Below are 13426 nucleotides of genomic sequence, written 5' to 3' on the forward strand. Positions count from 1 at the left end.
ATCTAGAGTAATCACTTTTACTTGAAGTCTTCAGATCATAGGTATTAATCTTATCTATAAAACTTTTTCTTTTTTTTTTGAAGCACTTTATTCATTTATTTTTATTTAATTTTTTCTTTTTTTATTATACTTTAAGTTCTGGGTTGGTGGGAGTGTAAATTAGTTCAACCATTGTGGAAGACAGTGTGCTGATTCCTCAAGGATCTAGAACCAGAAATACCATTTGACCCAGCAATCCCATTACTGGGTATACACCCAAAGGATTATAAATTGTTATATTATAAAGACACATGCACATGTATGTTCATTGTAGCACTGTTTACAATAGCAAAGACCTGGAACCAACCCAAATGGCCATCAACGATAGACTGGATAAAGGAAATGTGGCACATATACACTGTGGAATACTATGCAGCCATAAAAAAGGATGAGTTCTTATCCTTTGCAGGGACATGGATGAATCTGGAAACTATCCTTCTCAGCAAACTGACACAAGAACAGAAAACCAAACACCCCATCTTCTCACTCATAAATGGGTATTGAACAATGAGAACACATGGACACAGGGAGGGGAGCATCACACATGGGGCCTGTTTGGGGTGGGGTCTAGGGAAGGGATATAAAGTAACAACTAGACCACTCTTTGACTGAAAATTGAATACCATAGTTTAGCCACATTAACATATGAAATTTAACCATTACAAGCTCTATAATTGTTAGCAAAATTTAACATTTGTAAATGGACAGGTACAGACATGAAGCTTCCAGGATATCTGTCTATGCATTTTATAAATTCTTACTTAATCAAGGTAAAGATGGTTGAAGATGGTTTGACGTGTCATAAAAATCCACCAGTACTGATTATTCTGTGGAAACATGGTATACCCTGAGCTATAAGGAACATGGAAAATCTTGGCTACTATTCTCTGTCAATAATCAGCTCCACACCATACTTAGAAGTTAACACTATCATAAAAGCCTAAGTATTTGATTAAGGCCTACAAGGTGTATTCATGAAATATCGGAAAGTTTTCTATGCCAAAAATAGCTGACAATGCATGTGATTTCTGAAATTGGTATTTGAAACGAGAAAGCAGAAAACTCTCTGCAACCTTTTGAGAAATCAAAATATTTTCAATTTTCACCTGGAATTGCCCTGTGAAACTAACATGCTTCCAAAGTATTCTTGATCTTTGGAAAAGTAGCTGCCATTATTGACTTATGTCCAAGAGCTAAAGTCTGGTATATTTCTTATTCTGTTATCAATTTCAAATACACTGCTTAGGGCAACAAGCATAGCCCTTAAGCAATAATTTCTTATAAACAAATCCTGCATCTGCCACATAGAAGACATTCATGGTGATGCATCATCTGCTTTTAAGAAATGCAATGGGATTGACCAAAAAGTCATTCTTTATGGGCAGAAAACTCAAGTTGAAATGTGTCCCACCACTGACCACCCGCTACATATCTACTTTCAAATCAAAGTAGCATCCCATAGATGACTCAGGTTTCTCAGCCTGTTTTACACAATTTCTCATTATTAACATTTACATTGGATGTATTGTAATAGCTAGAATCTGTAGCAGCATTTTACAAATATTTAGGGAAGTATTAATATCTATGAAACAAACATTTCCAGGATAGCACTGCGTATATGTTGATATAAATGAGTTAAGAATTAACATAGGGTCACAAAAGAAATTTATCAAGTAATGGCACAAGGTAGCACAAACATATTTTTTTTTTACTAAAATAACCGTAAAGCAAATGTAACAGTAGCATATAACAACAGTGTCTTTTTACTGCCATATAGAAATAACAACTCAAAAGTCAATAGCTGTTTGACATTCTCTGTAGCATCTTCATGCTGGCAGATTTGAATGTATCAAATGTCTGTTTTTAGTAACATTGTAGGAGCAAATCTCCTTTTATGGAGTGTTCTGTTTTGTTTATTTTCAATATGGAATGAAAACAATATATGGGTTCTTTTATTTGTTGCTCACAAGGTCAGCTCAAATTTCAGAACAGAAATAATCAGATAAACCAGGAGCACAGATTTCAGACTTAATGACCTAGTCCCTGTGCATCCTTTGATTTTACTAGAGGTAGATAAGAACATAGTTTCATTAGAAGACCTGGCCTGAAGAACTTTCCTTTTTTCCTTGCTACTGTGATTCCAATGCGGCATTTAGCCCAGAATTTCGCATGGAAGAAAAATACACATCTTATTTCAGGACAGGTTATTATTTTGACTTGCAGACTTTTGTTTTACAACTACTATTTGAACCTGTTTGTGGCACCCGCAGTAACTCAGCACTCTTGCCCCTGCCACACCCCATCTCAACCCTCTTCTTTTGTGTACACCTTCTCCTCTTTTATCTTTCCTTTTTTTTTTTTTTTTTTTTTTTTTTTTCTGAGACATCTCATTCTGTCACCCAGAATGGAGTGCAGTGGTGTGATCTTGGCTCACTGCAGCCTTGGCCTCCAAAGCTCAAGTGATTCTTCTGCCCGAGTCCCCCAAGAAGCTGGGGCCACAGACATGTGCCACCATGCCTTGATAATTTTTGTATTGTTTTTGTGCAGATGGGGTCAAACTATATTGCACAGGTTGGCTTTTTTTTTTTCTTTTTTTCTTAAACAGCAAATTAGCAAGGAGCGTGGTCCTTTCTTCCAGTTTAGGATGCATTATTTTTCTTAGACGGCAGAATAATACATACTTAATGTACACGTTTCCTTTGACTTCCCATTATGCACATTTTTAACCTTGCAGTGGAAATGAGCCACCCTTACAAAACACTGAGCCTTTTTTTACAATTTTAGATTACTAATTTAAATTACACATGTTGCTAGCATTGGCCATTTGCCTCAGGGAATTATTGTAGAATGACAATTTAAAATATTGACTCTGAAGTGTTGTAGTCTCTTAGGATTACAAACATTTTATACATCAAAACCTTATCTTTTTGAATTTTAGAGTAATATAACAATGATTCTCAGATCAAGCTTTCTTAAAACCATGTGAATGTTTGACTCATGAAATACTATTTGTGGTGGATAATCAGTATGGAAGAAACAGATTGTTTCTTTTTTCATTTTTATTGTGTACTTGTTAATCTATGTCTAAAGGTATTATGCTAATTATAACACTACTCTCCACATTCAGAATCCAAATTGCTCATTTTCAAGTTTTTCTTTTTTTTTTCAAATTGTAATCTGTTAATTACTTGTTTAATGGAGTGTGTAATTACCTACTTTATGTTAGAAAGCTGTTTCCATTTCAAAGGAAGAAACCTATTTTAGAAATGAAAGAATATAAATGCAATCCATTCTGATATAGAATATAACGCTTTACTTTCCTTAATGATCTAAGTAAGAAAATGACATTGAAAAACAGCTAACTATATTTTCTCTTTATGTATTTGTGTATAGCACATCAAACAAAGGTGAAATTTATGATAAAGATAACACAATCACATTTAACTACACTTTGTGGAGTGATTCAACTCTCTATTCAAGACATTTAAACAACTGATCTCTAGACCAGGAAGAAAACCAAATGATTAATGAAATACATTTTTTTAAGTGTTTTCTTTTTCAAATACTTGGCTAGAAGACAAAAGTGACTCATAAAAGAGACTTAGTGAGGGAACAAGATACTAGAGAAGTGGAAAAACTTAGGAAAGACTTCAATAATAAATAATGTTAATTGAATTCTGGGTTTATATATGGCTTATGTTGCTTATTAGAATGATTTAATTCCATTCAAGTAACAAAAAAATATAATGTATAACCAGGATTCCCTTGTGTCACATATGAGTAAACTGAGCTTTTCAGATATTAATTAAAATAGGCTATTGTAATTCAGTCAAGCAGCAGTATAATCTTCATGCTCGAAGCTATTGACTTTAAACTAAATACTAGTACTATTACAGAAATAACTGAATTTGTATGATCTTAGGGAATGAAAAAAAATAGACATTTTGGTAATATTTTAATGATGACTATTCATTCTCTTAATGACCTATAATGCTGGGATTTGGAAATTGACCAGAAAAGCTCTTGATAGCATAATCTTCATGTTGGGTAGGAAATGAAGGACTGTATTTACATGCTTCTTTTCCATGAAAATGTTGGTAATATGAGGATAAATGCTCAGGAACTTAAATGTCTTGAAAAACTATAGGCTCAGTGGGTAATGGCAACAAAAATAGCAGTTTAAGGAACTCTGAAATATCTCTTCCTGTAAAAACAATAAGAAAACTAGCAAAAATGGTCAGAATCCAGTTTTCCAGTTCTCCGGATATAAACAAAAGGATTTCCAGGTTTGAAATATGTTTGTTCAAGAAAAATAGTTGAATTTCAGTATGAACTATGAGGCTTATGACAATTTAACTTGCTATTTTTCTACCCTCCCCCCACCACATCTTTAGCCCTGTATTAACTCTGAAAAGCAATAAACTGCAAACATGGTGAAATCTAACATCTTAGCAGCCATCAGAAGGAGAAGAAATATAGCTTTCCCAAAGCTTCACTCTCAGAGAATCATTATTTATTGGCCCGTCTGGTGGTTCCCTGGGAGTCTCTGCTTGCCAGGTTGTCTTTATTTAAACTCAGTCGGATTTCACCCAATGTGAAAAGTCTTTCCCTGGAGCTGTATTTTGAAATATTTTGAAATACTTGTTTACCTTCAAGAGTTGCCTAGGGTAGTGGATAATAGTTAAAGCCAAACAATAAGTTAACCAGAAAGCTTAAAAGGGAAAGCAGGAGAATGAGATGTCCATAGGGATTTTGAAAACTGTGATATATTTTCGGGAATCTAGCAGGACGTGCATATTGCATATGCATAGGGCTTGGTCCATGTTCAGGAAGAATTCTAGAAGGTCTAAAGTTCTCAACTCTGGCCAGTGTTGAGTCTCAGAGGAGGAAGGAAGTGAAAGTTAAGGCAGAGTTGTCAACTGCCAACTGGAATGTCAAAGGCATGCCACACATGCATGGTCTCTCAGCAAGACTGGATGACTTGTTAAAAAATAAATCCATCCAATAATTGAAAGATATAAAAATAAACAAAAAGCATATGAAAATATGCTTTACATCCTAGTTATTAGAGAAATGCACATTAAAACCACAATAAAACATCATTTTATACCCACTGAGATGGCTATAATCAGGATAAACCATAACAAGTGGTAACAAGGATGTGAAAAAATAAACCCTCTTACATTGATAGAAGGTATAAAAAACGTGTCATTTTGGAAAGCTTGCTGGTAGTTCTTCAGCATGTTAAACTTAGAGTTTCCATAATACTCAGCAATATTACTCCTAGATAAATATCGAAGAGAATTGAAAACATATTGTATGTTTTCAATGCGAAAAACTGTATGTAAAAATTCATAGCAGAACTAATCGTAGTAGCCAAAAATGGAAACAACCAAATGTCCATCAACTGGTAAACTGACAAACTAAATGTAATATTGAATTACAATATTGAATATGCAATTGAATATTACTTGGATATAAAGTGCTACATGATGCAACATAAATACACGTTGAAAATTTTATGATAGTTGATAGAAGCCAGATACAAAGGTCACACATCTTTTGATTTCATGTAAGTTAAATATATAGAACAGACAAATACATAGAAATAAACAGATTAATGACTGACAGGCATTGTGGAACAGAGGGCATGGGAAGTGACTGTTAATGGATTTCTTTTCTAGCGATGAAAATGTTTTGTAATCAGATAGTAATTAGAGTTGTATAACTCATGAATATGCTAAGAACCACTGGACAGTACACTTTTAAAGGTGTCAACTTTGTGGTATATAAATTATGTCAATGGAGAAACACAAAAAGCCAGTGGCTAGATACCTGTGGATGTAGAGGCATCTTATTCCCCACCTCACCTATGCAAAATTTGACAATAAACACACTGGAATTGATGCTGTTTATTAGTTGACTTCATAAAAAATTATGGTTTTTTTAATCCCTTATGATAGGATATATATATATTTCCTCTAGCTATGCTGATTTACTTTGCTGATTTGTTTAATGAGAATTTATCATTAGAATAATTCATCTCTCGTTCCTGCAGATCTAAGCTTAATAAAATAAAAGATGGAGATGTTTGCAAGCAAAGCTTGTATAACAGGTCAGGCTGTCTTTCTGACTGTAATACTAAATTAAAATATATAAAGGTTGAAATAAATTATTCTGATTTTTAATTAGTAGTCACAAAGTCTCTGTTAAAAAGAAAAAAGCTTTTTGTTTTAATGAATTTATTTTGTTGTAGCTAATCATATCGCTTGTTTTTCAAGTTCCGTTTTAGCTGATATTTATAACGAATGTTGTTTGTGTTGATTGAGAATCTCAATAACATTCCACCTTGTGGTTTGATTTATGCCAGATTATGAGGCACAAGATATGTGCCGTATTAAATAAGTTATGTTTAACTTTGATAATTTATTTTGATATAATTATATTACCTATTCAATTTATAAATCCATTTATTACATAGTTTCATAATTTAATCTAATTGTTTCAATTTCCTTTACTTTTTTAGCGATTGATTTTTTATTTTTTCACCGTCATTGTTGCATTTCACATAGAAACCTCTAGTATTCCTGGGAACTTTATAGATGTATGTAGTTTTAAAACTGTGTTATAGTTTCTAAAACCAAGCAATGATAATTATGTTTCTTTAATAGAAGTTTAAATATAGGTCATACCTAGATCCTTGAAATCCTTGATTATCTGAATTTACATTTGACAAGTGTCAAAACCAATATACTGTTTAATATTCTAGTAGATAGCAAAAATGTTTTATATGCTGCAGTGATAAAGGTACTATTCAAATAAACCATCATGTTTTCACTCCTAAAGCAGAGTTATCACACTTAACACATTTCTAAACCTCCTGACAAGATATTTAATCTTTATTAAGAAACTGTGTCTTGATAGGTCATTTGGGCTATTTGAACATTGACAGCCAGGCAACTGGCAGGACAGGCTGTAGACTTGATACAATTTTATCCTTAATGAATAGACGGGCTGAAATATCCATTTGTAAATGAGATATTTTAATACTTCTGTCTGTGAATGAGTAACTGACAGAGCATTTCTCAGGGTTCAGTCATTTGCATTTTTGGAAATAACTAATTTTGCATGAAAAATTTTTCTTCAATGCATCATGTATTTTGTCATCTAGAAACAGCTTTCATATGATGCTAAATGATAAGAAAAACTGTTATCTGATTTCATGTTTGTAAATTAGGTTTGAAGCACAGTAAGGGTATAGATAGGATTAGGTACTTGCTTTCATACCTTCCTACTTTCTTCTTATGGTTATTTTGGCAAAATGCTTGATTTTGTTTTTCTTTGGTTTTCTGAGCAACAAAGTATAGAAAATAGAATACACATAATTTCTAAAGTCCTAATAATATCTATAATGAAAATATCCAATGGAGCCAAATTCCATCATTCAGCCACTGAATTACTGCCAGGTAGGTATATTTGAAGGTTTAAAGAAAATACAAACAAATTTATAAGATTAAAATATCTTAAAACTTATAATTCATCCTTTCAGAGGAATCCACTGTATTTTGCATTAAGAAAATTGCATTAAAATATTATAAACCAGCAAATAAAACCAAGGAATCTGTAGGTTCCTTTATAAATCAAATTATTAAAAATGTTGTATTTAGACCTTTCCACTACAGAAAACCACATAATTTTTTGTGGTACTACGGTTCACTCTAAAAATCAATGGAAATTACAACAAAATATACACAATATGTAGCAATAATATTTACTATTCTGGAGTGTGTACATTCATTTTGGGGGAGATCATATTTAGAAGTGTTTTCTTCAAAATCCTGAAATTAAATATTATTCAAAACTTTTTCTTAGCAGTTTACTGGGAGAGTTATGAGGTAACAAATTGTTCTAGAAAATACCTTATTTCTGTGATTAAGAGGGTAGGCTCTTGTCTTAGACTGAATTATTGGTAATTCATAATTTCAATCAATAATATGCAGTTGCAACTTTGTTTTTCTCAACTGCCGTATTAGTCTGTTTGGGTGTAATAACAAAAATGCAGTAGTCTGAGTTTCTTAAGCAAGAGAAATTGATTTTCTCACAGTTCTGGAGGCTGGTTTTTTGACTTTGGATGCAGTTTCCCAGTTTTTGTAATATCAATTATAAGAATATCTATCTTATAGACTGTTGAATGAATTTAGCCATAATATTGTGGGAGAAACTCTCATCTATCATCTAATATATTTGTGTCCTTCCTAATGTTTTTCTTGCTCTATCTTTCTTTGTGTGTGGCTATACTAGTAAGTATCAGATGCTATCTTAATTTCTATAAGAAAATAAAGTCTAAGTTGTGTGTTGTGTGAAGAGACAATTCAACTGATTACTCTCTCAACCAATAATCCTTAGTTATTTATTACATCCTGAAAACTATACTGGACACTCAATGAAGGAATAATGTTGTTATCATCAAATAAGAGACAAATCTGGGTGTAGTATGAAAAATATTAGTTTGGTGCAAAAGTGTTTACGATTTTGGCATTGCTTTCAATGACAAAAACTGTAATTACTTTTGTACTCATTGAATACTTTCTTTGAAAAGACTGTTATAATAAGGGGACTCAGGACTACAACATTTGAAGGAGGCAGTGTATTGAAATAGGGAGAATTCTGTGGCTTTAAGATTCTGCAAGTGTCACAAGAGTCAGGAAAAAAGAGTTTCTCTTTAATAGGGAAGAGTAAATGTGACTAAAATACTGGCTGTGGGAAGCAGATTAGCAGGGTGGGGTGTTCCGATGGTGGATCAGACAATGTTTACACTGAGACCAGTCTATTGTCAGGAGGACTGTTAAGGAGGAGTTGAATGCTGGTTCAGCCTGAGAGTTCATGGGGGTTCCAGGACCTGGAGGAAGAAGATGAACGAAAATTGGGCTAAAAAACATTTTGTTTCAACTAATTAGGGAGGGACCAGATGTTCAGCTAGTTATGAGACAAAGAATGGAAATTTGGGAACTCTGTTGGCCTTTGCCATAGGAAAACAAGGGGAGCATATTCTTTGCAGTAAGAAGGGTGGGAGATTTCTTAACCATTACTGTTTTCAGAATCATAAGGCTTAGGTAAAATTCAGCAGTATAAGCCTGCCACAGAAAAATAATATACAACACATGGAAACATCAAGAAAACTCCTCTCCCCATAAATCCCTTGATGTTATAAGTTTGCTTTAGACACCCATTTGCCAACTCTTTACGATCCGGACAAAACTAATACCTTGGGCTGAGCAATCCTAGCTCTTGCCTGAATCTTGCATAGCCTAAATACAGATAGGGCTTATGGAGTTCCCTACTAGGATATTTTACCAGTGCCTTTTGAATTATATGTTTTCTTTATGTAAACAGGTATTGAGCTTATCTGTTCAATGTCTGTAAATCAAGTTTCTCTTATTCCCAAAGCAAGAGCCATATGGTAAATGCAATCACGGAGATGGGTTTTACTATTTTTATCCCAAGGAAATTGTGTATTGAATACTGTGTTTACATGCACATATTTAGTTTTTGCAGAAAAGTCTCCAAAGCTTTCAAAAATAATAGAAATATTTGGTGACCCTTAAAAGATGTCAAGAATATCTCGTTGCCCTCCTGTAGTATACCAATATGTCTGTTTTAGCTTAAGGGATTATTATATTTTTTATTAAAAATGCATCAGTTGACATTTCTGTATTCCATATCAGTCTAATAAATCTGGTTAACATAAGTTTGTCCTTGAAAACTTGGCTATATTTTCAGTTTGTCTACAAAAATCAAATTAGTTTAAAAGATTTAGTGTCAAACTTTCCTGTTGCCATCAGTAAATTTCTGAGGAACTTAAACTACTGGCCCTATCTTGGTAGATACCCCATCATGTCCACCTTGATGAACCATAGGCATTTTGTTGTTACTGTTATTTGAATTTTTATAGTACAAGCCATTAAAGAGACAAGTTTGGTCAGATTATTATTTGCTCAAGCGAGAAGAGCAGTTGTTATAGACTCAACTGGGTCTCTCCCAAGTCCGTATGTTGATGTTCTAACACCCAATATGACTGTATTTAGAGATTGTTCCTTTAAAGAGATGATTAAACGTAAATAAGATCGTAAGAGTGGGTTCTTACCCTGATAGGGCTAGTGTCCTTATAATAAGAGGAAGAAACATTAGAGACGGACACACACACAGAGAAAAGATCACTTGAGAACACAGCAAGAAGGAAACCATCTAACAAGTCAGAAAGAGGCCTCAGGAGAAACCAACCCTGCTGTCATTTTGGACAGTTGATCTTGGACTTTCAGCTTCCAGAACTGTGAGAAAATAAATTTCTCTTGTTCAATAAACCCAGACTGTGGTATTTTGTTAATGTAACTCAAACAGACTAATATGGCAATTGAGGAAAAAGGCTGCATTTGCAAATTTTTGACTGCAATTATGAATTGTGAAATTATCACAATTAAATGCATATGAAATTTACTTCTTATGATTAATTGCAACTAGATGATTAGGAAGAAACCAACATTTACATGTACCATAAGTATAACATTTGCAATTGTTTTACTATATGGAACATTTACATAATATTTCAAAAAGTAAATATTGTTGATTTAAGATGTTTATAGATATATGATTTAAAAAAAAAACAAACTGAAACATCTGTGCCTGAGCCATCACCATACTATAATCAGACAGTAATTAAAACTAGTTCCAGCATTTTGAAGAAAGGATACTTGAATTCATGGAAATTAAAAATGCCTGCTATGGTATGAGAACTGCTGTTTGGGTTAAATATTTTCCATTTATGTAGAGAGAGAACCACTCACTTGAGTATGTAAAACCATACCACAATTTTTAGCTTGAATTTTAATTAGTAAGCAAAGATGCAGAGTAGATACAATTCTTAAAGAAACACACACACACACACACACACACACGCACACACACGTGTGTGTGTGTGTCTGGCTTATATATTTTATATAATATCTACTCTGCATCTGTGTGTGTGTGTGTGTGTGTGTGTGTGTGTTCCTGGCTTACATGTTTTGTTGACAATGTGTTTACTTTGCTGTAGATGTGTATGTGAACTGTAATACTATATCAGTAGGAAATTAGTATAATTAAATTAATGCTACAACTTTAGAAGCTAAAAATGTGCTTGTTAATCATTCAAAAAGAAAAAGAATATCCAATGGAGTCTTTTTAAGCTTAAATTTTATAATGTATACAGGTAATTAACTGTGCTATGACAGTATTAAGAAAGGTCCAAGTGTTGATCTTGTTGGTTTTTGGTAATAAGAGAATGTTACTATTAATAAAACTGCTGACAAGAATTGAATAGTTAATAGAAAAGGGGGGGGGAATTAATATATGAAGTAAGATTAACACAATAAAAACCATGTGAAATTGTTCCTATTCTTTAGAGAAAGGAATTTTCTTACTAAATAAAAAATGTATATATGAAACTGACTTAGGGAATACCTAGTTAATTTGATGACAGAGCCTTTGACCAGAAGGGCAATTAAAAGTGTCTTGTAGGCCGGGCGTGGTGGCTCACACCTGTTATCCCAGAACTTTGAGAGGCCAAGGCGGTGGATCACTAGGTCAGGAGTTCAAGACCAGTCTGGTCAATAGGGTGAAATTCTGTCACTACTAAAAATACAAAAATTAGGCAGGCATGGTGGCGGGTGCCTGTAATCCCAGCTACTCAAGAGGCTGAAGCAGAAGAATCGCTTTAACACAGGAGGCAGAGGTTGTGGTGAGTTGTGTGCCACTGCATTCCAGCCTGGGCAACAAGAGCAAAAAAAAAAGTGTTTAGATTAATATTATGAAAACATGGAGAATTCCATGTTTTAACTATTTACTCTTAAATAATAATCAAATGATAAATTCCTAATTTTTTTTTGCAGAGAAAGTAAACATTTATTGAGTAAATATACATAGTCAGCCACACACTGATATCTAAACAAGTAATAAAATGAAGTTTCCTTACATGGACCAACTCCTGCTTTATGTTGGCTAATTTTTGAGTAGTTTTGTTGAAAACTAGTTTGAAGTTTGCCTGAGATTTACATATGTATGTATTCTTTTATTTATTTAAACTTTGCAGATTATTAGATTGAAATATTCTGTTTCACTTAAAAATCTTTCTCCAGGGAAAGAAATATAAATTCATAGTGTCCTGAAACTGGTTTGCTTCAAATATTAGCCAAAAATGTGCAAAAGAGGCTTGGCTCCATCATAAGATGATCATGAGATAGAATTCCTGAGGTAGTTGACACAAAAACTGATTTTAAAAAGATACTTAAAATAAAGATTGTCATGCAATTTTGACATTTAATGACTTCACACATGTAAAGTCAATTTTAATTTACATGGATAAGTATAAAATTCATGCAAATAGCAAACAAATCTGCATTTTTATGCTCCTGACCTAAAAAGCTGGACTAATATGAAAAGATCATTCCCAAAGGTTTTACTTAAGGCTAATAAAGCAGGCTTAGATTTTTTACAACCTTCAAGTCCTCTCCTTCAGCCTGTCTAAACACACACACACACACACACACACACACCCTCCCCCAACCCCACACACACTTCTTGAAAGCAATTATAAGGGCACTCCAAACAGCCATTGATCTTAGTGACTCTGTATTTACCTATGCCTTTGAAAGAGGATTAAAACATTCATAAATATCCTTAAAATATTCTATAAGGTGTACCTGGGCACTTAAATGCATTTGTAAAATACCTAAAATAAGCACATCAAATCTTATGGTAGAAAGTTAAAGGTAGTCTGAAATTGTAAGGGAACCCACCGGAGGATTTACATTTACATAGTATTTTACTTTAAGGGAAAAGTTATCCATATAATCTTTGTAAAATTATGCTATATGTTTAAATAAATCAATATATGTGGATAGGGACAGAGATTTATGAATGAAAGTAGTCTGTTACGTGAATGGAATTAAAATCTGTGATGGGGATATGAATATTCTTATGGGTTGATTGTGTCCCACCAAAGTTCCTATGATCAAGTCCTAACCCCAACTACCACAGAATGTCTCTGGAGATAGAGACTGTAAGGAGGTAATTCAGGTTAAATGAGGTCATATAAATGGGCTCTAATCCATGACTGCATTTGCAGAGGGCCTTTCAAGGAGCGATTAAGTTAAAATGAGGCTGTCAAGGTGAAACTGAATCCAACTTGACTGGTGTCCTTCCTTTCCTTCCTTCCTTCCTTCCTTCTTTCCTTCCTTCCTTCCTTCCTTCCTTCCTTCCTTCCTTCCTTCCTTCCTTCCTTCCTTCCTTCCTTCCTTCCTTCCCTCCCTCCCTCCCTCCTTCCTTTCTTTCTTTCTTCCCTCCTTCCCTTCCC

The 13426-nt window shown here is 33.6% G+C and overlaps 2 long non-coding RNA genes across 2 annotated transcripts in view; one reads left to right on the forward strand and one right to left on the reverse strand.

Moving 5' to 3' along the window:
• The window catches only part of LOC116548070, an 854356-nt gene that overhangs the window by 713709 nt on the left and 127221 nt on the right, over nucleotides 1-13426 (reverse strand). The gene's annotated exons all lie outside the window — the stretch shown is intronic.
• The window catches only part of LOC116548079, a 14148-nt gene continuing 894 nt past the window's right edge, over nucleotides 173-13426 (forward strand). The window contains exons 1-2 of the long non-coding RNA XR_004267301.1: nucleotides 173-183; nucleotides 3080-3082. This is a non-coding gene — a long non-coding RNA (uncharacterized LOC116548079). The remainder of the gene's footprint in view (nucleotides 184-3079; nucleotides 3083-13426) is intronic.

The sequence above is a fragment of the Sapajus apella genome, unplaced genomic scaffold (genome assembly GCF_009761245.1).
Source record: "Sapajus apella isolate SASKATOON/1434 unplaced genomic scaffold, GSC_monkey_1.0 scaffold5, whole genome shotgun sequence".
Lineage (NCBI taxonomy): Eukaryota > Metazoa > Chordata > Mammalia > Primates > Cebidae > Sapajus > Sapajus apella.